Here is a 6610-nt window from a genome sequence, read left to right on the forward strand (position 1 = left end):
TTTACTATGGGCTCTTTCAAGTTGGAATTTCATGTTGTGTTAGTACAGGAATACTGTTCCTCCTCATGGTGGATCTCATTCAGCAGTACCTGTAAGAGTAAGTTTGAGGAATATTTTTTATGTGAATGAAATACTCCGTATTCCACATGAAGGCAAGCATGGGATCCTTCTAGCATGTTTTCACGCAGCCTGTAAAGTTTCCACATGAATCTGTGTGGGAACTGTTGACCCACCTGTGCTGAGTCCTGTGTGTGCCACTGGTCTTTTTTGTTATGTATAAGTAAAGCCCAGAACCCTTTGCTATGCTGTGAAAATGCACCTTTTCCAGAGCCATGCATATGAACCCTTTGAATGAAGAACACCCTTTTACTGGTTCTCTTTAATAGCTTCATGTGTGAAATTGCATCGACATGTGCAAGGATGCAATAAACCAGAAACAAACCCAGCAACAAAAAACAGACTCTGGATGTCTTGAATGACTTAATGTAGCACTTCATCAGAGCTCACTGTCCAGAGAGAGTAAACAGAAACTATTTTTGAAGTGACGGGGCAGAGTAAAATTGTCTAACACTCTTCATTTTACTGATGCATCTTGTGGAGGTCCAGAAGCCACATTAGAGAACTGTAATCCTTCATCAGAGCATTTGTTTGGTTGCCTAACATCTGTGGATTGTTAAGATAAGTTATTACACAGACCTGCTTTAGTTTAGATTAGTTTGGACCACATCCCAGTATATTCAATCAGGGTATAATTCCTGCATGCTGCTAAATTGCTTGCTCCACATACTTCTCTAAAAATGTTTTTCAATATACAGTTTTGTCACTGAAGCTCTTCTGTCACCTCAATTCTTGTTTTGTTTTTTTTTTTTTTCCTCTTAAGGAAGAGCTTTTATTATTTTTCTTTTTGGACTGAATAGATCTCAAGGCAACTGTAGCATTTTTTAATTCCTGAAGAGATTCCAAAACAGGGATGGTAGTATAGCTTCTGTGTGAGTATAATACAGAACTCCTATGTGTGTAATCTATGGTGATTGGTATGTATTGTGTCCAAGATGCAGAGTTTAAAAATAGCTGTAAGAAAATGGGTTTGTATTTACTTGTCTAGTATTTCTTCTTTCAGTATTCTGTATTTTTCTGAGTCTCTTTGTGCATTAGCTATTCTTGCTTGCTTGTATCTCATAATATTTTGCATAAAATTAATTACAGTATCAAAAGTAACTATGTAAATTAATGGTATTTTCTTGAAGTTTATTACATAATTTATACATATTTAAAATTATTTAATACGTTAAGTTGTAAAGGAAGTTACTGGGTTTGCATACATACACATTTAATTAGGATTATTTACTTTTGCTTTAGTATTCCTTATCCTTTAAACAAACTCTAGTTGATTAATTTTTTAAATAGCACTTTTTTCAACCTTTCTTGGAAAATGATAAAATACAGATAATGACATGTTTTGTTACTGACTTTGGTTTATAGCGTTGACATAGATTTTATACACAGACACATTTGCCTGCACACTCTTGCTGTCTAATGGGCTAACAGCTGTGGTAGATCCTACAAAAGCATTTTAAAATGTGATGTGTCTTTTTTTCCTTTTAGCCTTGCTGTTTGTTTTTTTTTTCTTTTTTAATACCTGTAATAATCTGATAGACTAAAAGTCAACAGACTATTCAGAACAGATAGTCTAATAAACTGAATTGCTGGTTTTCAAGTTGTACTAGATGGAATAAATTAGATGTTTTGGAATCTAGCTTTTTTTTGTTTGTTTTTTAAAGGTCTAGCATTTATATTTGTCAAAGTTGCTGTTTCTATTATCCTACTGAGTGTTATTTGTTTTCATCATGATACATGTTTATGCCCTTCTTGGAACAGCTGTAGCTGTTGATTAAGGTTGGGTCTTTTTTAATTAATGTGTTAGTAGATACTTTATTATCCTTCTTAAATAGAAGAAATATAACAGACATCTTTTGATAAAGGCACAATCCTGACAGAAGGTAAAGAGCCAGATGTCTTCTCTATGTGGTTTGCTCAAACAATGCAGAGATGCACTTGGAAATTCTGATGTAGTTTTCAGACCTGAAAAGACAGTCCATTCTAGAGTGTTTTTAATAAATGTTAATTATTTTAAATATGCAAAATGCCTAGTTTTCATCATGCCTTGTAAGCCATGCACTACCTCCATAGGCCAGAAAGTAAAAGAGCTCAGTAACAGAACTTTGTCCTGTTTCAATTTCTTCCATGAAGTGTTTTTTTCCTCTTATTTTTTATTTTAAGTACTGTATAATTTTGTGACTGTTGCTTCATTCCTGTGTTTACACAAAATATTTCAAGCATATTTTTCCTTTCAACTTTTCTGAACCTTCTTAACCTCACTGAAATTTTGCCCATTCCTATATACTTTCCATATTAAATTATTTCCTTTACCGTTTTCCCTAATAATAATCAGCTTTGTTTACTCTCATCTCTATTTTTACTTCTGACAAAAATCCTCACTCTTCTATATCCTTCATGCACTTTGCCTATTTTTTCCTCTTTCTGAAAACTGCTTTTTTCTTTGATTCTATGTTTTTTCTTTAACTTTCACATACTTTGGTCTTGATTAGCCACTTATTTTTTTCTGGTGAGTTGCTCCTGTACATAAGCCTGTCTCTACTGTGTACAGGCTAGAAACATAGAGTCTTGCTTTAAAGCGTGTGCTCCTGTTTATCTGTGTGTAAGGAATTAAACCCCCAATTAAAAAAAAGAAATTGTAGGCACCACAGTCTATGCACACAGCTTAATTGTGATATATAGGGACACATGTTTGTTAATTTATTATTCACAGCTATAAATCAAAGAGATAATGATAATTTGCTAGTAGTACAAAATATGTTACTTTTGCATTCTTTTCATTGGTGTATTTAGTTTTCTGTTAGTAAATTGCTTAAGGTTTTCCTTTATACCTCTAGGTAGTTGCAGTAGGTATAGCTAAAATCATTCATGGTACATAATGAATTTCTTTGCAGGATAATGTGGAATTATTTAATGTGAGAAATTTTAATCACAACAAAATACTGTGTCAATTTTCTGTGACCAGAAAGGAAGTTGGGAGTTAGCTGGGCAGGACGCTGTCCCCTGAGGTACAAGTCCTGTTTACAGTCTGGAGGGCTTGTCTGTCCTGACTGCGATCCACACCAGTGGAAAAAACCCAACCCACCCCCTGCTGCATCAACCCCCCCCAACAAGCACTGGTCATAGGAGAACTAGGGCTGGGCTGAGGGAGGATTGCCACAGGTAGGACTGATGTATATTGACAACACATTTTGGAGAAGCTCGCATAGCATGTGCCTGTAGGATGCTTGGCTCTAGCCAGTGGAGCAGCATGTTCTGGGTCCTGTCGTGAGCACCAGCCTCCCTAGTTCAGAGAGCCAGAGGTTGTACCTGCTCTGCCATAGGGAGCATGCATTCCAGGCTCTGGGAGGCAGCTGCACTGACTCTTCTTGTTGTCTTCAACTAGGTTATGTGGGTTTGCAATTTATGTCGAAAGCAACAAGAAATCCTAACGAAATCTGGAGCGTGGTTTTTTGGAAGCGGACCCCAGCCCTCACCCAGCCAGGACGGAACGCTGAGTGATACGGCCACTGGTGCGAGCTCGGATGCACCGAGAGAAAAGAAAGCAAGACTTCAAGAGAGATCCAGGTCACAGACTCCCTTAAGTACAGCAGCTGCCTCAGCACAGGAAATCTCTTCTTCCAGCGTGCAGCCTGACCGTAGGAAAGGAACAGAAGTGTCGCAGCTGGCTATGGGCCCGGACCAAAAACAATCTTCAAGGTCTAGAAGTGAACCTCCAAAAGAGAGGTAATGCTTTCTGTCTAGATAGAGACTACAGTTATAAATGCCAGCTCAGTTGGGCCTGTGGTATGTTTGCTACTGTGGTAAAACAAAATTCATGTACTGACCAAGAAAGGATACATTTTTACTAGCAAATACATTGTCTGGTTTGGTCTGTGCAACAAAAATGGGGGGGAAAGAGTATTTTGTGGATGTACTTAAATGCATTTTGTTGTACACTTTTAATATAGAATTGTAGGTTACTTTTAAAATTTAAATTTGTTTGTTTGGTATTTTAAAGTTATTTAACAAAGAACAAGCCTTTATCTTTGCTTGAATTTTTAAAGCAGCACTCTCCTAAAAAATTCACACCTAAGCAATCAGAAAGCACACCCTGTGGAATTCTTTCAGATAAACTTATATGCTGTGTCTTTACCAGTGATATTTCCAATTCTGTTGTTAAAAATAATAGAGTTAAAATTCCTCATTTACATGTGCGAAGTTAATATTCATGTAGAACAGCAATAGTACTACCTTGAACTCAGAGCAAGTTGTTTGCAAGAATAAAGCAACCAGCAGAAAACTGTTCTACGTGAGCAAATCAGGTAATTCCTGAGCTGCATTCCATGTGATGAATGGGTTGAGGAGTTGATCAAATCAAGAGAGGCTAATGGGATGAAACACTTGCTGTTCTTTTGGCTGCTGCCTGGCAGATGGCAGAGCAGTTGAGGAGAGAGCCTGTGACAACAAAACAGGAGTCTGCCATAGAAAGTTCTCCAGATTCTGGCCAGAATGGTTGATGATTTTTTTCCCCCTAGCTATTGGATCTGAAAGTGGGTGATGAGCAGTGGCTAGTAGCTTACTGTGTGGGTGAGATCTGTCTGGGTTTACATTTATTGAATTCAGATTAGTGTTAGGTATATGTATTGTGTAAATGAACACATGATGCCCTCCTCTAATTCTGTTGACTTTTGTCCCCCAGCACAGGGAAGGCTCCCAGAACAGCTGTAGTTCTCAGGCAGCAAAACACTTCATATTTCTGCTTTGCTGCCCAGAAGTGAGATGCTCATATTAGTTATACAAAATTAGTGTCCTTACTTGTCACAGAAAGTTTAAAATTAATTCCAAGCATTCTGATTGAAGACCAGTAAGCCCAGCTCCCATTAATTGCCAAAAACTCAGGAGGAACAGGAGACTGGAAAAAAAAAGGAAAAAAAAAAAAAAAGAGAGAAGGGACCTTAATGTGGATGATGTCCAACTTCGTTCTTTATGAGAGTCTTTGATATGTATTCCAAATATGTGTCAGCTGTGGAAAGGAAGATTCAGTGCCACAAAATAAAGTCCTAGAGACTTTGTCCCAGTGTGCATTCTTCTCAAATGTGTGTATGTATAGCTGTGTTTGTCCTTCTTCAAAATCAATGGATTCATATATGAACTGATAAATTAAGGGGCAACTGGTATGATCAGAGAAATAAAAATTATCAGTGTAAGGGAATTTTATGATTATTTGGCTTGCTTATTTTCCTAAAGCAGACTATGAAAGAGAAAAAAAAATCATGCAGGCTCATTTATTGTTTTGTACTTATGTCTGAACAGAGAAATAAACTTCTTATCCTCTTTTATTACTGGAGAAAGTAATGCCATTAATTTATCTGAAGGAATCAATTTGCTGTCCTTTACATGCTTACGAAACAGACACTTCTTTTTAGAGTTTCAATAAGATAAATCAAACTAGTTTAAATATTATTTCCAGATATATTCTATTTTGCATTTTTTTATATCAATATTACTTCTTTCTGTAATACTATTGTGGTAGGTACTCCATTTGGTGGTATTTATATCTATGCTGTCAGGGCACTTGAAGTGATTTGTATGGTTAGGCTGTAACTCTCATGACTGCTGCCAGAAAAATGGAGAACATATGCCAGTACTCTGTCATAATGCTGCAGTTACTGCAAAGACAACTCTGGGTCTTCTTACTTATGTGGGTAAATTATCTCTATCCATGTCAATATATTTTTTTTTATTTTACTCATTAATTGGACCATTCATAATTTATGTTTTTGTGGATTCTGGAAGTTGTTTGCTACTGGAAAATAAAATTAAGGTGGAAGGATTAATAGATTTAATTTGTGTTAATGGATTCAGTATTTTCTGTTTTGCCATAGCTTATCTTGGTTTTGAATTTGTTTTCCATATGTATGCAACTGTATGCAAGTATTTCTATTTTCCATTCAATTCTTCATATTACTGTCCTCCTTTTCATTATAGGAAGAAGGCAGTATTGGTTTCTGACCAGAATGGCAAAGGTGTAAAGAGTGAGCGTAAGCGTGTGCCAAAATCCTCACTTCAAAGAGAAGGACCAACAGATGACAGGGAGCGTAAAGAGCGGCATGAAGGTAGAAGGCTGGAGAAAGGCAAGTCACAGGATTACCCAGACTTGCCAGAGAAACTTGAGGAAGGCAAAGTGCCTGATGATGAAAAACAAAGGAAGGAAGATGAATATCAGACCCGTTACAGGAGTGACCCCAATCTGGCAAGATACCCTGTAAAACCACACCCTGAGGAGCAGCAGATGCGCATGCACGCGAAAGTTTCTAAAGCACGACACGAGAGAAGACACAGTGATGTAGCTTTGCCACACACAGAAATGGAGGAAGCGGAGGTACCTGAGAATAAATTAGGAAAACGCTCACAATTACAGGGAACTCAGGACAGAAAATCTCTTGTGGAAACTCAGAGGTCGTACTCTATAGACAGAACAGGTGATGTAAGAATTTCTGTTTCTAAACAA

This window comes from Cinclus cinclus, chromosome 3 (genome assembly GCF_963662255.1).
Source record: "Cinclus cinclus chromosome 3, bCinCin1.1, whole genome shotgun sequence".
Taxonomy (NCBI): Eukaryota; Metazoa; Chordata; class Aves; order Passeriformes; family Cinclidae; genus Cinclus; species Cinclus cinclus.